We start from the raw sequence: 18,681 nt of genomic DNA, 5'->3' as shown, positions 1-18,681 counted from the left end.
ACTCCAGTTAGTAACCTTTCATAGCAAATAAAGCAAGAGACGGTTCAATTGTCAATCATGTCAGCTGTTGTTAGAAAATGTGTCAATACAGGGGAACGAACCAGCAGGTAAAACCGTTGTACTACTGTGCTCAAGACAAAAAATGTCAAGGGATTGGAAAGACACATAGGAATCGACCAGTGACCGTAATGTTCTACTCCATCAAAGACATTGTGTTATTTTCAAGTAAACTTTCTAAACTGCAAAGCAATGATACTTGGCCAGATCCTCAGGATCTGTGTAAATCACTTCAGGAGAGTGATGGCAATTTAAACCAGTGTAACCTCTGGTACCTCAGAAAAAACAGCTATGTAGGGATGCAGATGTAGGGCAGATCTCAACTGGTGTGACTTAGCTGGTAGCTCCTCCGAACCTGCATTTCACCAGCTTACCTATCAGAATGCCATATAGGACTGTGTCAAAAGCCTTGCTAAAGTCCAGGTACATTATGTCCACCACATTCCCCCTATCCACCAAATCAGTTGCTTTGTCAAAGAAGGAAATCAAGCTGGTTTGACATGATTTATTCTTAGTAAATCCATGGTGGCTGCTCGTGATCACCCCTTTGTCCTCCAGGTATTCACAAATGGAATGTTTTATTCGTTGATCTAGTAGCTTTGCAGGTATCGAGTCAGGCTGATTGGTCTGTAGTTTCCCAGCTCCTCTTTTTTTCCCCTTTTTAAAGATGGGCACCACGTTAGCCCTTCTGCAGTCTTCTGGGGCCTCTCCTGTTATCCATGAGCTTGTAAATACTATTGCCAGTGGCTCCGAGACTTCTTCAGCTAATTCCTTCAGTACTCTTGGGTGAATAGCATCCAGCACCATTGATTTGAATTCATTCAAATTGGTCAGAAGATCTCTGACATATCCTTTACTTATCCCAGTCTGCATCCCTTCCCCTTCATTGTCTGTGGTAACTTTGCTCGTCATCCGGTCACATATTATTTTTTGTGTGAAGACTGAAGCAAAGTAGGCATCGAGCAGCTCTGCCTTCCTGTGATTTTTCCATTACCAGGTCACCTTCTCCATGGAGCAGCAAGCCCACCCCATCCTTGATCTTTCTCGCTCTATTCCCATGTATACTTCCTTGGTGACATGCCCCTCCTTCCATTTCCTGTATAGATCCCTTGGGGATTTTAGATCACTAAAAAGCCCCAGGTGCAGCCACACTGGCCTCCTGTGGCTCTTCTTATCTCTCCTCTGCATTAGAATAGACGTTGAGCCTCTAGTATTACATCTTTTAGGAGCTGCCAGGCCCCTTTGACTCCTTTTCTTCCTAATTGCCTATTTCTCTGAGTGGACAGAAATCTGCCTTTCTGAAGTCCAGTGTCCTTGTTTTGCTGTTCTTATGTTCTCCTTGCCTTAGGATCTTGAATTCTACCAGATGAGGATCACTTCCTCCCAAGTTCCCGGCCACCTTTGTGTTCGCAACTAATTCATCCCTATTGGTCAATACCAGATCCAAAATGGATGACTCCCTAGTTGTTTCCTCAACTTTCTGAATGAGACATTTGTCTCCTACACATGCCGGGGGTTGGGCCTTCAGTCCCGCCAGCGGTGCACCAGGGTTTGGAACTTTAGACCCACCTGGAATGCTGGGGCTTGTGGCTTCAGCTCCCCCTTCCCCCCCAGGCGATCCAGGGCTGAGGATTTCAGCCCCTCCCAGGTGCGCTGGGCTTGGGGCTTCAGCTTGGGTTTCAGCTGAGGCCCTGAGCCCGATGCCTCCCGCAGGGCTGAAGCTCCAAGCCCTCGTGTACCCCAGCAGTCCCTGTGGGGCTCCATTTAGGGAGGGCCTCTGCCACCCTGAGTTGTGTGTGAGCCCAGGCACCTACTCCCCAAAGCCTGCCAGGACGCAGCCAGTCACTCCTCTACCCACACTAGCCCAACCGCACTAACTGCCCACAGCCCCTTAGATTTTCGTGGTCAGGTCAAAAGCTTCTGGAAGTCTGGATTTGGCCTGCGGTCCACATATTGATTGTCCCTGCAATAGGCCCTGGGTATATTAGACAGCTTTGTATGTGTTCGTTGAACAGGGACACTTGTGGTGTGAAAAATGTTTCTTTGGAGTCAGGATCTTGACAAAAAAAATTGACCATCTCTGGGGTAGAGAGTCTGTCTTGCCCAACATAACACAGAAAGTTTATGGTGGCTCAAGGAATTGAACTCTGGTCTTGTAAGAACAAAGCTAGGGAACCTAATCACTGGACCATCCTTCTTCTCTACATTATCTGCCTACAACCGCAATGTTGAAACTAACACATTCATTTCCTTTTACCTGACAGACTTTTATATTGATGAGCTTTTCTGACTGAGCTTGAGCTCAATAATGCTTCAAATGGCACAGAAGTACAGAATGGATTACAAATTATGGGTGGCTTCTTTCTGTGTGCCGGGGAAGAAGTTTTCATGTCATACATCACTTACAGCTAGCTGCAGCTCCTACAATTAGCCCGGCATCCTTAAGACAAAGTTAAGGAAGTTATAAGAAAAGGAGTACTTGTGGCACCTTAGAGACTAACCAATTTATTTGAGCATGAGCTTTCGTGAGCTACAGCTCACTTCATCAGATGCATACCGTGGAAACTGCAGCAGACTTTATATACACACAGAGAATATGAAACAATACCTCCTTCAAGAACCTTATAGGTTAGTGCTGGCTGACAACCGCATAGACTTTAAGGTCAGAAAGGACTATCATGATCATCTAGTCTGATAACCTGCACATCACAGGCCACAGAACCTCACCCACCCACTCCTCTGATTATTAAACACCCTCAAGGGCCTACTGTCCTTCCCTCCCATCCTTCTCCACTGTCAAAAGACCAAGACCAACAACGGTTACAGAACACATGCAGATGGCAGTACCATCTGTGTCAGCCTAGTGCCAGATCAGGCAGTCTGCCGCTTAGTTGAGGGGAAACACAGGGAGCTCAAGAGTGACTTGAGGTTAGGTGGGGCTCAGCCAGTGAATGTATTATTGTGAAGGAGGATCGTTCTGTTTCTCACAGCTCAGAGCCAAGTCAGCTGCACAAGCTGCATCTGAGGTAAAGAAAAGGTCAGAGTCGCTGAATTATTTCAGCAACAACAATTGGGTCCCCCATGTTGGATAGCTGCTGGGGGGGGGGGTTCACCAGGGTCTGAGGGCCCACAAGTTGCTGATGTCTCACTCAGCTACACACCAGATCATATCATATAGCTTCCCTTAGGCTCCCGAGTCCTGCTTTTTCTCTGCTCTAGCAGAAGCCTCCTGGGGACAGACTTCTCCACCAGCCGGAGAACAACTGAAGGCTGACAGATGGTGACGCCCTTATATGGGAGAGTATGGCACCATCAGAAGCTTTCCTGTTCTGTCTCCATCTTCTGAGTGGAAGAAGATAAAACCCCAAGTGTTTAGGTTGGAATAGACCATCAAAAAGGGATATTCCAATTATTCTCAGATAAGAAATGGGTGCACATCATCCTAAAGAGGAGTATGTCACAAAACAAAATTATGTGAATATTCTTTCAAATGTATGAACCCAGACATTGTGAGACTGGATCAGACCTATGGTCCAGTATTCTCTCACCAACAGTGGTCAGATGCTTCAGAGGAAGGTGCAGGAAAGCCCACAAAAGGCCAATGTGGGGTAATCTTCCCGCCATGAAGTTCTCATCCCAATCCCTACTAGTTAGGGATTGGTTTAAGGCCTGAAGCACCAGATTTACACTCCTTCCCATATTCTTTGTTAGTGTTAACTGTGTGATAAATCTGGATGTTCTTGTTATCCATACAAATGTCCCATTCCTCTTTAAATCTTTGCAAACTTCCTGGCTTCAACGATATCCAGTGAAGCCAATTTGCTCTGACTGTGTTTGCCTTCGTTTAGGAATATTTTGCTCACAGGTTTGCTGTTGGTAATGTTCACAATCACAGCACATTTTAAGCAAGCCTTGCAGAACATTCACAGACAGCAACATTTTCAACTAGTAAGCTCTGTTTGCATGGGAGACCTATTTCTCAGCACGATGCCCATCCAATGAAAGTCATGGAACAGAAACATACAGTGTGCCCACAATGTGCAATCTCAAAGCCTGAAAGTGGATTAACAAATACTTGCAATGATCAAAAGTTCCCCATGGAAATTATATGATGGAAAAACTGTGGATAATAAATAAATTCAAGAAAACCATGATCTGGACAATTTGTGAAAATAAAGTTTTCGTCAAACCAATTATTTGTTAAGGATTATTTGCCCATCTTTAGATGAATCTGTGATGCAGAGCTCACTGGTCAGTGTTGGGTTTTACTCCTTGTTTCCAGCTAAAAACATTAAATTATTTCCTAATATTTATTTTTTCATGAAAAAACCTGCCTTAGGGTAGAATATTCAAAAGCACTCAGTGTTGGCCTAACTCAGGTCCAATCAAGTTAACAGGACTATTGCCTTTGACCTAGGTCTTGTGCTTTACAAGGGTGAATTCCACCCTGTGTGATCAGTCACTTACATCATCTGGCATTGATTGTGCTTCCTAAACCTTCTAAACTACTGCTCCTGCCCACAATACATTTTATTTTGTCCACTCTAATGGGCCAAAGTTCATTTTCTGAGAACATTCATATGAAAACTTGCATTCCACAAGCATTCACATGACCTGACTACACTTCAGCTCATCTGTCTCCTTAGGCTTGTTGGTGCCTCCCTTGAAGTGTTGCCCCCTGTAGCCGTCTAGAACACACCTCGCTGGAAGAAAACTGTGCCACATACCCTTGGACTGAGACCGAAGCGATATCTTTGATCTCATAAAGTACACTCTCCTTCAAAACTGAAGTGTCCTTTTCCCCTTGCGGTGAACTGCTTGGAACTCCCACACAACTGTAGAATATCCCTTAAAACAAGATTTTTTTTAAAAAACAGAGGGAAATGGGTTTAAAAGAAAAGAAACGGCTTGCTGAGCATTCTAGATTTACACTTCCCATAAGCTGAATCGATAATGCCTCCTCTGCCGAGTCACAGAAAACCAAAGTAAGTCTTACATGTTCAAGAGCAGGTTCTGGCTCTGACCTGTCTTGTGGGAGTTCCACCGCCCCCTCACTCAACCTGGTGTCCAAGCCTCAGGTGTTAGATGATTTAATCTAATATGGTAATGGACTCTTTCCCCAAAAACAGATTTTTTTTCAAACCCTCCTTCCTCTCTTCTCAGCCCATGGGAACTTCCACCCCATGGGAATTTCTCTAGTTCCAAGAATAGGTATGTCACTCCCCAGCGTGTTCTGTGAGTATCTGCCTAACCCATCCAGTTGACTGGTTTCTGGTTCTTGAGGAAAGTAGTTCCATCAGGCTGGGTGGAATATTTTCTAAATTTAAAACTCTCCTCCCTTGGATATGGAATATTTCCTGATAGACTAACGTCAGTCTCTTGCAATTCAGAAAAGCAAATAGAAGGATCTGCTAACGTATAGTCAAAGCAAACTCCTATTTAGAAGCCACAACTGCTCACAATTAGTTTTTTCCAGACTATTCACTCAGTTCTGCTCTGGGACCTCTTTTAGAATAAGTTGCCATCCAAAGTTCAACCCCTGTGTAATGTCTAACCATACTTGCTTTAAACCACTGTTGATTGTTTTTCTTCCCTATCCCTGGAATTTAATTAATTAATTAAATTTTAATGAATGCGAAATCCTGCAGCTTCAAAGGGCATGGTGATGTGTGCAAGCATTTGCAGGTCATTTGAATTGCAATTCAAGTGTATTCTGCTCATTGGGCAAGGAGCATTAGGGCTGCATGCATGCCTAGATGCGGAATAGGGAATTGATGTGCTCTCTCACATCACAGTAATCGGCCTCAGTGGTCTCTTCAAAGGTCTCATCCAGAAGTTGGGCAATGCGCTTGCGCAGGTTTCTCGGGAGAGCCACCGTGTTCCTTGTCCCAATCAGGCTAACTTGTCCATGCCACTGTGCCGTGAGGGACGGGGAGACCATTGCTGCACACAGGTAAGCTGCATATAGATACTAAGGTCAGAAGGGACCATTATGATCATCTAGTCCGACCTCCTGCACAAGGCAGGCCACAGAATCTCACCCACCCACTCCTGCGAAAAACCTCTCACCTACACATGGGCCAGGGCAGAAGCCACATTGCAGTAGAAGACCTTCCTGTGCTTCCCAGGTCACCCTCAGCAGCGAGATATCTTCCAGGACGAACTCCTGTGGAAAATGTGGGGACAGTGTTCAGTATAGGGGCCCCCTGCTGCTGTTGGCTTTCCCCAAGGCACAGAAACCCAGAGGACAGTACAGCCGTGAAACAATCAGTCATGCTTGACCCTGTGCTCACTCACCATTCTGGGGCTCCCATGGGTTATGTGCGCTCATTTTCGGACAGGCAAATTACGCTATGGTGTAGACTGTGCTTGCCCTTAAGTACAGGGGAATCCTTGCTCTGTCTGGTGTGAACAATGCTGTCTCTGTTAAGTGTTGCATTTTGCCTTTACAGATGCAACCTTGAGATCTCAGCCGTCCATGTTATCACCGGCCAAAAGACTCCAAAGCATCAGAAAGAGGCCACGTAGAAGCAAGGAAGACATGTTGCATGAAGTAATGCAGCATTCAAATAATGAAAATCAAAAAGTGCAGGAGTGGCGGGACCGGGAAAGGAGGGTCTGCCAGCAGAATGCGGATCGCCGGCACCAAAGCACGGAGCGGCTGCTAAGCATCATGGAGCACCAAGCAGACTCGATACAGGCACTCATAGCAATGCAGGCGGAGCACTACCGTGCCCACCGCCTCCTGCAGCCCTTGTCCCAAAACTCTTTCCCTTGTGCCCCCATATCACCTCCAACCCACTCTCCCCCACATCCAGGTTCTTACCGCCACCAGATGCCTCCAACACCTGTAGCTTCACCACCCAGCCATGACAACTACGACCCTGACCCACTGCACTCAACCCCCATCACCATGCAGTACAGCCATCCTGAAGTGCAGCACTCATTGCACAGCACTCCAGCCAGGACATACGCAAATCTGTGATTGTACCGTTCCCCACCCCCTTGCCCTTTCTGTTTCCCAAGCAATTGTGTCTCTTTTCAATAAATGAATTTTCTTTTCAATAAATGGATTTTTTGGCTCTGAAAACATTCTTTATTACTGCATAAAGTAAAAGATACCTTAGCTCAGGAAAGAAACAGGCACTGCAAGTCAGTGTTGCAAACACAGGTTTCTACTAACACTGGAAACACTGCACTTCATTCCCATGCAGGACACCAGACATTACTGGTGGCTTTCAGCCTCAGATTGCTCCCTCGAGGCATCCCTAATCCTTGCAGCCCTGCTCTCTGGCTGTTCAAATTCAGCCTCCAGGTGTTGAACCTCTGAGTTCCATGCGTGAGTGAATCTTTCACCCTTCCCTTCACAAATGTTATGGAGATACAGCACGCAGATATAACCGCAGGGATGCTGTCGTAGGCCAGGTCCAGCTTCCCATACAGAGAGCACCTGCAGCCCTTTAAACGTCCAGAAGCACACTCCACAGTCATTCTGCACCGGGTCAGCCTGTTGTTGAACGGCTTCTTGCTGCTGTCAAGGCTCCCTGTGTAGGGTTTCATGAGCCATGGCATTGGTAAATGGGGTCTCCAAGGATTACAATGGGCATTTTGACTTCCCCTACGGTGATCTTCTGTTCTGGGAAAAAAGTCCCAGCTTGCAGCTTCCTGGACAGGCCAGTGTTCCGAAAGATGCGTCTGTCATGTACCTTTCTGGGCCAGCCTGCGTTAATGTCAATGAAATGCCCACGGTGATCCACAAGCTCCTGGAGAACCATCAGTAAATACCCCTTCCGATTAATGTACTCGGAGGCTAGGTGGGCTGGTGCCAGAATTGGAATATGCGTCCCATCTATCGCCCCTCCGCAGTTAGGGAAACCCATTTGTGCAAAGCCATCCACAATGTCATGCACGTTACCCGGAGTCACGGTTCTTCTGAGCAGGATGCGATTAATGGCCCTGCAAACTTGCATCAACACGATTCCAACGGTCGACTTCCCCACTCCAAACTGGTTAGCGACTGATCGGTAGCTGTCTGGAGTTGCCAGCTTCCAGACTGCAATAGCCACCCGCTTCTCCACCATCAGGACAGCTCTCAATCTCGTGTCCTTGTGCCGAAGGGTGGGGGCGAGCTCCTCACACAGTCCCATGAAAGTGGCTTTTCTCATCCGACAGTTCTGCAGCCACTGCTCGTCATCCCAGACTTGCATGACGATGTGATCCCACCACTCAGTGCTTGTTTCCCAAGCCCAAGCGTGGCATTCCACGGTGGTGAGCATGTCCATGAATGCCACAAGAAAACTCGTGTCATATGTATTACTTGAGTCAATATCATTGTCGGAGCCCTCACTGTCACTTTGGATCATAAGGAATAACGCGACTGCCAAACGTGACGTGCTGGCGAGACTTGTCAGCAGACTCCTCAGCACTTCGGGCTCCATTCCCGCAGACCGAAAGGGAAGACAGAGTGTGCAGTACAAAAAATGTTGAAAGATGGCGCCAAATATGGACGGAAGCAAAGAGAATGCTGGGATGCGAACCGATGCATCACGGGGCTTTGGGACAGGACCCAGAATGCCCCCCGCCCCCTTCCCACAAGCCACAGCGCCAGAATGGGAAGAGGTGCTCTGTGGGATAGCAGCCCATAATGCACCGCTCCCAGTGCTGCGGCAAGTGCCGCAAATGTGGCCACCCCAGTGCGCTTGCAGCTGTCAGTGTGGACAGACTGCAGCGCTTTCCTACTGCGCTCTACGATGGCGGGTTTAACTCACAGCGCTCTACATCTGCAACTGTAGCCAGGCCCACACGCACAATAGGTTTAGGACATCCCAGATATAGTTACCCACAGTCTGAGATGGTTTTGAGTGATCACCAACCAGATTTCTAGGGGCTTTCTTTCCATCCAGCTGATGGGGAGTTTAGATCTCAGCTCCTTGCCTGAAGGAAAGCTCCCTCGGACTGCTCTGAGGTATTATAGCTAATCTTTTATAACTAACTTTAACAACACGCATAACCTATAGTGACTCCTAGTTGGTCAGTATAACAACCTCTACTGGTTTCAGAGTAACAGCCGTGTTAGTCTGTATTCGCAAAAAGAAAAGGAGTACTTGTGGCACCTTAGAGACTAACCAATTTATTTGAGCATGAGCTTTCGTGAGCTACAGCTCACTTCATCGGATGCATGCTGTGGAAACTGCAGCAGACTTTATATACACACAGAGAATATGAAACAATACCTCCTCCCACCCCACTGTCCTGCTTTAAACAAACTTCTCATTATCTCAAAGCGCTCCTAGTATTTCTAGCCATAACAACAATATGTCAGGGGCTCCTAAAACCAAGGTCGCTGTTCACTCATTCTTTTCCATAGCTTTCTGTCCCATCCTCCCATTCTGATTAACACACTGCAAGTATGCAGCTCTCTGAGCTTGTCTTACAAAGGCCCAGGATTATTCCTAGCTCTGTGATGTTTTGTTTTCAGCTGGCAGTGGTGGAACATACCAAATGGCTGACTGCAGTACTGTCAAGTTCTGGGGTACAGGCAGGAATGTCAAATTCATGGGCAACAGAACCACTTTGGGGATATCTTTTCCCATCATTCCACCCCCTGTAATTCTCAGGGACCCTGTAGGATGGGTACCACATCGCCTTGCATCTGGAGGTTCCCAAACTGTGTGGTCGATTTTTAGTTTTCATTGTTTATTCCAGATTTCAGTAAAGTTTTACAGCTTACAGAGAACAAGGAAAGTTGTCCAGGCAGCCTTTTAATAAGTGAGAACTGTAATTGGATGATGGAAGGAAGAAGACAAGTTTAATAAATGTTAGGCCATTTTCCAGGCCCGGTGCACTAATATACCTTAGGATTCCATTTATTTGGTGTATTCATATCACACTTTTAGCTGTCCTGACATGTTTCATTTGTCTAGCTGTTGTTTTTTGTATCATGTGTCAGTTTATCATCCAGCCACAAATTTATTACCAATTCAAATCTCTTTAAGGAATTGGAGCAGAATCCTGATAATGAATTTGCTGCTAACTGGTGCCTGATAGAATATCTCCTGGTAGTGATTAAGCATGTTAGCCTGGCTGCAAGCTACCTACCAGTATTACTGCTCCCCTGACAAAGCTGCCTGTGGAATCACAGGTGGCTGGAACTTTTTTCTCCATCTGGGAGACAAAGCCCTGTCCTGTTGGGATCCTGGAAGTGGGCAGGCAAAAGCCCACCCACTGCTAAAGAACCTGCCCCAGGCTAAGGGGAGACTCCACAAAGTCCGGGATCTCAATTAATTACGGGGGACAACTAAAGATATAGCTGGGACAGGAGTGAGATCACAGGGCTAAATGAAGGGAACCTGACGGGGACGCCGAGCAGAGAACCCCGGTACAGCGCCCACTGCTCCGCGAAGGTGTCAAGGGAGCCAGCAGACTCCGCCCAGAGGAACTCCGCCCGGATGCATGAGCGGACGGAGGGTCGGAAATAGGTTCCGCAGCTGCAGGAAACCCCGTCAGCCAACCTCCTCTCCCGGGTCTTGTAGATAGCCATTTTGGCCAGTGCTAGGAGGAGGTTGACAAGGAGGTCCCACAACAAGGGGCCACAGATAGGAAGTGCATAGATAAGGAGGTAAGGGGAAAAATGCAGCCAGAAACGTAACAGGATATCTAAGAGGAGCCGGAATGGGGGCTGCAACCCAGTGCACTCCAGATACACGTGCACCAGGGTCTCCCTCATGCTGTGGAAGGGGCAGGTGTCTGGGACGGGGGTGAACCACACCAAGAACACACCTGTGCTCACAGCTCCATGAAGGAGCCGCCAACTAATATCCCCAGCAGGGTTTGGGACCAGAGTGGAATATAGGCTGGCCCACCACCGGGGTTCCTCACCCTCCGAAGGTGGTGGGAGGTCCCGCCACTTCGTGCCGGGGCAGGACGCGAGGGTGAGGACGTGAAAACAATACAAATGGATGTATCAGTTCACTGCAATCAGAGAATCGACCATGCAAAACCAGAAGAAGGGTTGTGCGCTTGGGTTTCAGAGCGCTGGTATAGAAGTAGGTGAGCTTGTCCCTATTCACTTTGTATGATCACAAAGTACACAGCACTTCTCTGCAAGAGCAATACACAGATACATTGGTTCAACCCACTCTCGTGGTCAAAGATTGTGCGCCAGCCATTTTAGGGAGAAAGAGCAACACCAATCTCTCATTTCATCAGGAACGAAAGGGTGAAGAAGTATAAGGCTGGCCTCAGTTTACAAAATATAGGCCACCAGTCAATGATAATGGAATGGTTAGTTGATTTCTATCAATTGGCCAGTGCATTTCACTTTCGGAGAGTGTCCGGTAGCCAGTGTAATCTGTTCCGCCTGGAGGCATTGTGTCAAATCCATGAAAGCATCAAGAGGGATTCTTATTGTGAAGCATCAAGAGGGATTCTTATTAAATTGTCAGGGTTCTTTGTGCTGGAGTCAGACTTTCAATATTTCATGGTTGAAGTTCCCTCTTTTACATGCAGTGCACCGTAAACCAAAGCAGCCAGGAAAAAGATGGATCTCTGTTGCGACAGCTATTAGTCTTCAAGTTAAGAGTGGTTTGTTTTGTTTTTCCCCACAGTGCCTCAATATGTAAAGATGCAGCTGAAGATGAGAAACTGCATGAATCTGGGCTTTCCTTTTGGAAAATGGGCCAACTTTTGTATATACTCAAGTAACACCTACTGTCCAATGCAGGGACTGGCAACCATATGTCATTGGGGGTGGGGTGGGGTGGGGTGTCCATGCAACCTTTACTGGTGCACACAGATCAGGTATTTTGATCACACAGATTGAATACACCCTTTCTCCCCTCAAATGAAAAGCATGCAAACATTTAAGTGTCAGACCTATTCTTTCTTTCTCTATAACAGATGCTTGTGCATCAACTTTAATCTAGAAGACAGGTGCATAATAACTTTTAATGGCTGGAAGTTGAAGCCAGCAAAGTTCATACTGGAAATAAGATGTACATTTTTAATGCCAGAATAATTAACCACTGGAACAGCTTATAAAGGGAACTGGTAGATTCTCCATCAATTGGAGTCTTTTAGAAAGACATCCAGTCTTGATACAAATATATGCTCTAGTTCAACCAAAAGTTATTGGGCTCAGTTCAGGAATCACCGGAGATAAAATTAAACGGCTTGTGTAATTCAGGAAGTCAGGCCAGATGATCTAAATAATTAAAATCTAAGTTACTTGAGTCCCTGTTCCAGGTTTGGGACTACAGAGGGTTTGTTTTTCGAAAAAGGCCTCTCTGCAAAAATCAATGCTTCCTAGACAATGAAGTCCATTTTGGATTTTTTTCACCTTGTTAAAAGCTGTGGAGGTTTTACACTTAAGGAAGTAGACACAGCCGATGGAGCCTGTCAGTTTCACTTCAAGACAAGAATGATTCAAGGTTTGGAAAACATGCCTCATAGAGAGAGACTTTAGAAGCTCAGTGAATTTCATTTTCTCAAAAGAAGGTTAAGATGTAACTCGGTAATGGTCTACAGGTATCTACATGGGGAAGAGATTTCTGGTAGTAAACCAGGGGCGTAACCACGGATGGGCTCACCCACTTAGCATCCAGGCCCACGCAAATCATGCTTCAACCCTGCTCCCTGGCAGGAGCGCTGGGTGGAGCAGGGTCAGACCCTTCTCCATGGCAGGAGTGCCGGGCGGAGCGGGGCATGCTCCTGCACCTGGACCCCACTCCCCGGTAGAAGCATTGTATGGGGCAAGCCACCGCACCCCATATGTATTTCCATAGCAGGAGCGTGGGGGAGACTGCAGGTGGAAAGGGTGTGGAGGGACCCCCACTTGTCCTGGCCCAGGGCCCCACAAAACTGTAATCCCCTATGTGGGGGGAGATGGCCCCCCTGTCGTTGCCTGCACACCTGAAAGCTGGGGCCCACCCAGTTTTCCTATCCTAGCTATGCCGCTATAGCAGGGGTGGCCAACCTGTGTCTCCGGAGCCGCATGCGGCTCTTCAGAAGTTAATATGCCGCTCCTTCCATGGGCGCTGACTCCAAGGCTGGAGTACAGATGCTAACTTTCCAATGTGCTGTGGGGTGCTCGCTGCTCAACCCCCTGCTCTGTCCCAGGTCCTGCCACCACTCCACCCCTTCCCCCAAGGCCTCTGCCCCTCCCACTGAGCCTGCCAAGCCCCTCCCTACCAGAGCCTACTGTGCACTGCAAAACAGCAGGGAGGGAAGCTGATGGGGGGGCTGCTGACGTGTTACTGGGGCTCTTTGGCCATGTACATTGGTAAATTCTGGCTCCTTCTCAGGCTCAGGTTGGCCACCCCTGCACTATAGTAAACAGCTCTCTAATCTAGCATAAAAAGGCATAAGGAAATCCAATGGCTGGAAGCTGAAGTAATAAGGTGCAAAATGTAAGTGTGGGAAACTAATCACTGGGAGCCTTTCCATCAAGACTGGATGCCTTTCTAAAAGAAACGTTCTAGCTCAACCACAAGATATGGGCTGTATGCAGACGTTACTGGGTGAGGATCGACGCTCTGGGCTATTAAAAGATCAGACTAGATTATCACAATCAGCCCTTCTGGCCCTGGCAGCCTCTCTGCTCTGGCAGGACCCAGGGAGAAAGTGCACCAATGACGGAAATAGTATCCATACATTTATTGCTCCAGTGTCTTGAAATAACAACTGTAGAAACGTTGATCCTGGAGTCAACACTGGAGCAAGCAGAAATATTAATGGTGCTGGCCCGAGAGATGAAAAAAATAACAGGGGGGCAAAAGACAAAAGGGCAGTGAACTCTGCAGGAAGTGGTATATACAGAGCTAGAGAAGAGAGGGGAGCAAACTGCATACAGTGGTTCTAGAACAAACCTCCCTGAGTTTTGGGGTGTTTAGATGCAGCTGTTTGGTTTGCCCCATTATAAAAAACAGGCGATATTCAGATCTGGATTTGGACTTCCAGCATTTCCCTAATTCAGTGGGGTTGAGTGTGTGTGTATGTGTGTATGTTTGTGTGCGCACGGGGCAGGGTTCAGACCTTTTCCAGTATGACATCAGTTAAATGTTACGCACCAATATCTCGCCTCCTCCTCTCCTGTCCTCCCACAGTATTAATCGTCGAGGTGAGCCACATTAAGGTTGTACCTGGAATTAGATGCAAATCTGGACTTTCACAGCTTGGGCTTATCTCTAAATAAACCCGTCTGTTCATTTTAACAGGAATTCAGTGCATATGCCCTGTGCGGGTACCACACCAGATCTGCACTTTCTTTTCAGAAGAACTAGTGGATTTTCTATGGGGAAAAAAATCTCTCCTGGAGGAAATAGTAACTATTTTCAGCCTGAATTGAAAAGAAATTGCCACCTGGTAGCATCAATCATGGTTCCTACCATCATAGCCTATTATTGGCTCCAATTATGGACATTAAAGGTGTGATCCCACTCCCATTAGAGTCAATGAACAGACTCTCAGTGACCTCAGTGGTAATTGAATCAGGCCCTAAATGATGTAGACCCAGCCTAGCAGTGGGGCTCTCGTAAAAATCATTCTGCTGGCTACAGTCATCCTCTCCTAAGTAGTTGATCTAATGTCAATAGAGAAAAATCCTTTTCTGGTGTCCTGGGCATGACAACAGACTTCACAATTCAGGAATTAGGTGATGGACCATTGCTAGGGCAATTTGTGTGTAAAAATAAAGCACAATGTAGGGGGTCTCCAAATCATACCTCAGAGCACCCCTAATAATAATTACTAAAAAATACAGAGCTTGTATTTGGCACTGATGCGAACGCTGCTAAAAAGCTGTGCTCAGTTCTGGTGTCTACAAGTTCAAGAAGGACGTTAAGCGGTTCAGAGAAGAGCCATTAGAATGATTAAAGGTTTGGAAACGATGCCTGATAGTCAGAGACTCCAGGAGCTCCACCTGTTTAGCTTAACAAAGAGAAGGTTACGGGGTGACTTGATCACAGTCTGGAAGTATCAACATGGAGAACAGAAAATTGATGATAAAGGGCTCATCAATCTAGCGGAGAAAGGTCTAAGAAGATCCAATGACTGGAAGTTGCTGCTGGACAAATCCAGACTAAAAATAAGGCACATATATTTAACAGTGTGGGTAATTAACCGCTGGGACAATTTACCAAGGATTGTGGTGGATTTTCCATCACTAGAAATATTTAAATCAAGATTAGATGTTTTTCTACAAGTTCTATGCTCTAATTCAAACAGGAATTAATTCAGGGAAGTTCTCTGGCCTCTGTATATAGGGGGTCAGACTAGAAGATCCCAATGGTCCCTTCTGGCTTTATACTGATTAATCTATTTTTTAAAAATAAAATCTATCTTCCTAATTTCTTAAGGGATGTGTCCAAGCATCCCTTTGTTTAGCTTTATTTCTTCATTTCAAACATTAACAGAATACTTAGGACTTCTTTTGCTGCAGTTCACAAAAAAAGCAGCTGTCAATTATTGACCGTCTAATGAACTTGATGAAAGAGAAATGAACTGCTGGTGAATCACTTGCTATTACTCGCTGTCTACAGCTGGGAAGGAACGCTGATCTGTTTATACGGCTTGTGTTTCTTTATGCACAGTGTGGTGTAATTTAGAGACTTTGTTCCTACTCTTTGCTTTTCCTCTAACTGGTATATGCTGGGGGTTGTGTATTATTTCAGCAGCAAGCCCTCTTAAATATCTCACCGGGAGCCATTTTGTCATGTAGGCTTGTTACAGGAGCTTCGCACGCTTAACAATAACCATGCAGCAGCACGTGGGAGCCAAAGCTTCCCAGAAGCTGGGGATGAGCGACAGGGGATGGATCACTTGATGATGACCTGTTCTGTTCATTCCCTCTGGGGCACCTGGCACTGGCCACTGTCGGAAGACAGGATACTGGGCTAGATGGACCCTTGGTCTGACCCAGTACGGCCGTTCTTATGTTCTTAAGAGAAAGTCGGGGTGTCTGCATATCTGAACAGGTGGGAAAGCGTCTCTTTGTTCAGTACGGGGTCTGTCTCTTTAACGCATCCATGCATACTTAATGCAATGGAATAAGTGGAAGGAGTGATAGTTCAAAGAGATAGGTCCAAAGCCTCCCACCCAGTACAAAGCCCCAGTATGGGAGGGGCATTGGGTACCTCCAGGGAGAGAGGGAGCGGGGGGGGGAGAAGAAACCCTCCTCGAAGGCTGTGGAGCAGGAGCACTTCCACGCTAAAGCTACCATGGTCCTATGCATCAGTACAGGGGGAGCGCGAGCGCAGGCTGAGGCAGGACGGATCTCCCAACCCCTGCACAGATGCGGGACTCAGCCACTTCCAGACTACTGTCCCTCTTCCCCCAAGGCCCATCAGAAGGTGCTCCCCAGGGCTGAGGAGCTGTATGGGGGCAGAGAGAAGGCAGGTGTGGGTGCAGGGAAGAGGTGAGATACGTACATCATCCCACTTCTGACTTGGCAGAGACCAGACAATCAATCTTGGAGGCCCCTCAGTGCTGAGGATTTCCATTACAGAAGGTCCCCCGAAGAAAGTCCTTGGTAGCTGCCAGGTACCTGAGAGTGTGTGTCGCGGTTACGTAGGTCCGAGCTGCACCAGAGGAACATGGTTGTAACCTCCAGGGTTTCCCAGGACCCTGCGGATACCCCCACATGGGGCAAGTGTTACGAATTACACCTTGTAGGACATGCACACAAGTGCTACGAATTACACCTGATAGGACACGCACACCAATGCTACGAATTACACCTTGTAGGACACGCACACAAGTGCTACGAATTATACCTGATAGGACACGCATACCAATGCTACGAATTATACCTGATAGGTCACGCACAGTTCGAATCTAGGCTGAGGCACAGAAATAAAGTCCACAACTGCAGAGTTCCCAAAAGACACTAAGTTTATTACGCTCGAGCGTGGTGCCCCCCTGCTAGCCAGGAGGGGACCCTGAATGCAGATTATACAAAGGTTATATACTTTTTAGCAAAGCATGTTGCCCTCGTGCATCGGAAACCTTAGCCAATAAACAAACCCTTGTCTTATTTACCACCTATCCCTGCTTGGTGCATTCCTCGTGCTATACCAGTATGTTAATTACACAGCATGGTCCTAAAGCCATGCATCAGTAACTTTTATTATCAGGATGGGAGGCCTCACATCAAGGCCAAGAGACAGGGAGTTAGAGACTGACAAAAAACAGATACTGGGAGTCAAGGCAGGCTGGAGACAAGGAGGAGGATTTTCACAGGGATTCAGTATTTAAGGATTACTCCTCCTGGTGTATGATGTGCTGGCATTTAAACAATGGTGGGCTCCAAACCAAAATGGAGTCACATGTGCTAACTTTTCCTTAACACAAGCCCCCCTTTGAAGGAACGATACGTGGGATCTCTGCAAAGGGACTCAGACAGTTTTCCCCTCTCTAAACCACCTCCCCTGGGTTTTGCCAGGGAACCATTTGGACTATCATCCAGGTATCCTCTAGCTATCATACTTACATAGCCCTCGTTACCATAGTATGTGACCGCATGATCTTCAATGTATTTAACGTGCACATGCTTATTGTGCATTTTCATCTCAATTTATTGGACGCTGAGCCTAAGCCTGCTGAAACCTTTGGTAAACTCTCCTAGATTTGAATAGGGAAAGGACAGGGCCCACTTTCTGGGTTGGATTTTGAATTGGAGCTAAGTGAGAAGCAGAGCGTCGTGTTAGAAACCTGCTCTGACATAAACTGCAGGCAGAAACTGAGCAGAAGAGAAAAGGTAATTTGCCGCTAACTGTAACATTGCGAAATCATCTTAGGAGAATGACCCTTTGTCACGGCAGGTTATTGTACTTGTCAAACGGAGCCAGGAAAGTCCTGCCCGAAAAAAGAAAATGAATCAAATACATGACAGATACATTGTCCAAGGGAGAATTACATTTTCTAGGAATGATTAATTCTCATAGAACCAGCGTGTGGAGAAACCAGGGGTGAGTCCACCCTGGCCCCTGCCGAGCTGCAGGGTTACAACTTGGTCCAGGTTCTCCTCTGACATTGACCAGTTCAAATGCATGGACCGCAATGAGTGCAAGCTTTCTAACTCTGCCACTGGCGCAGACTATGCCCAGATGGCTGTCGAATGCACAAAGAAACAAAGTGAAACAATAGAGACAAAGTAATATAATTTCTTTTATGGAGAGTAATGTTCCGAGCTATTTGTACCATCAACAGGTACAAGTTTTCCAGACAGAATCTTGATTGCCCAGCTGGTGCTGTCCCTTTAAAGTAAATGGCTCCATGTCTAGTTGGCAGCCGGTATCAAGTGGAGTGCCCCAAGGGTCGGTCCTGGGGCCGGTTTTGTTCAATATCCTCATAAATGATCTGGAGGATGGTGTGGATTGCACTCTCAGCAAATTTGCGGATGATACTAAACTGGGAGGAGTGGTAGATACGCTGGAGGGGAGGGATAGGACACAGAAGGACCTAGACAAATTGGAGGATTGGGCCAAAAGAAATCTGATGAGGTTCAATAAGGATAAGTGCAGGGTCCTGCACTTAGGACGGAAGAACCCAATGCACAGCTACAGACTAGGGACCGAATGGCTAGGCAGCAGTTCTGCGGAAAAGGACCTAGGGGTGACAGTGGACGAG

At 46.9% G+C, this 18,681-nt stretch overlaps 1 long non-coding RNA gene across 1 annotated transcript in view; it reads left to right on the top strand.

Annotated features, from left to right (window-relative positions):
- Window positions 1-7,126, top strand: part of LOC142072377 (uncharacterized) — a 35,635-nt gene extending 28,509 nt beyond the window's left edge. The window contains exon 2 of the long non-coding RNA XR_012668776.1: window positions 6,510-7,126. This is a non-coding gene — a long non-coding RNA (uncharacterized LOC142072377). The remainder of the gene's footprint in view (window positions 1-6,509) is intronic.
- The last annotated feature ends 11,555 nt before the right edge of the window (window positions 7,127-18,681 follow it).

This window comes from Caretta caretta, chromosome 6 (assembly GCF_965140235.1).
Source record: "Caretta caretta isolate rCarCar2 chromosome 6, rCarCar1.hap1, whole genome shotgun sequence".
NCBI lineage: Eukaryota > Metazoa > Chordata > Testudines > Cheloniidae > Caretta > Caretta caretta.
This window is presented reverse-complemented; position numbering and strand designations above follow the sequence as displayed.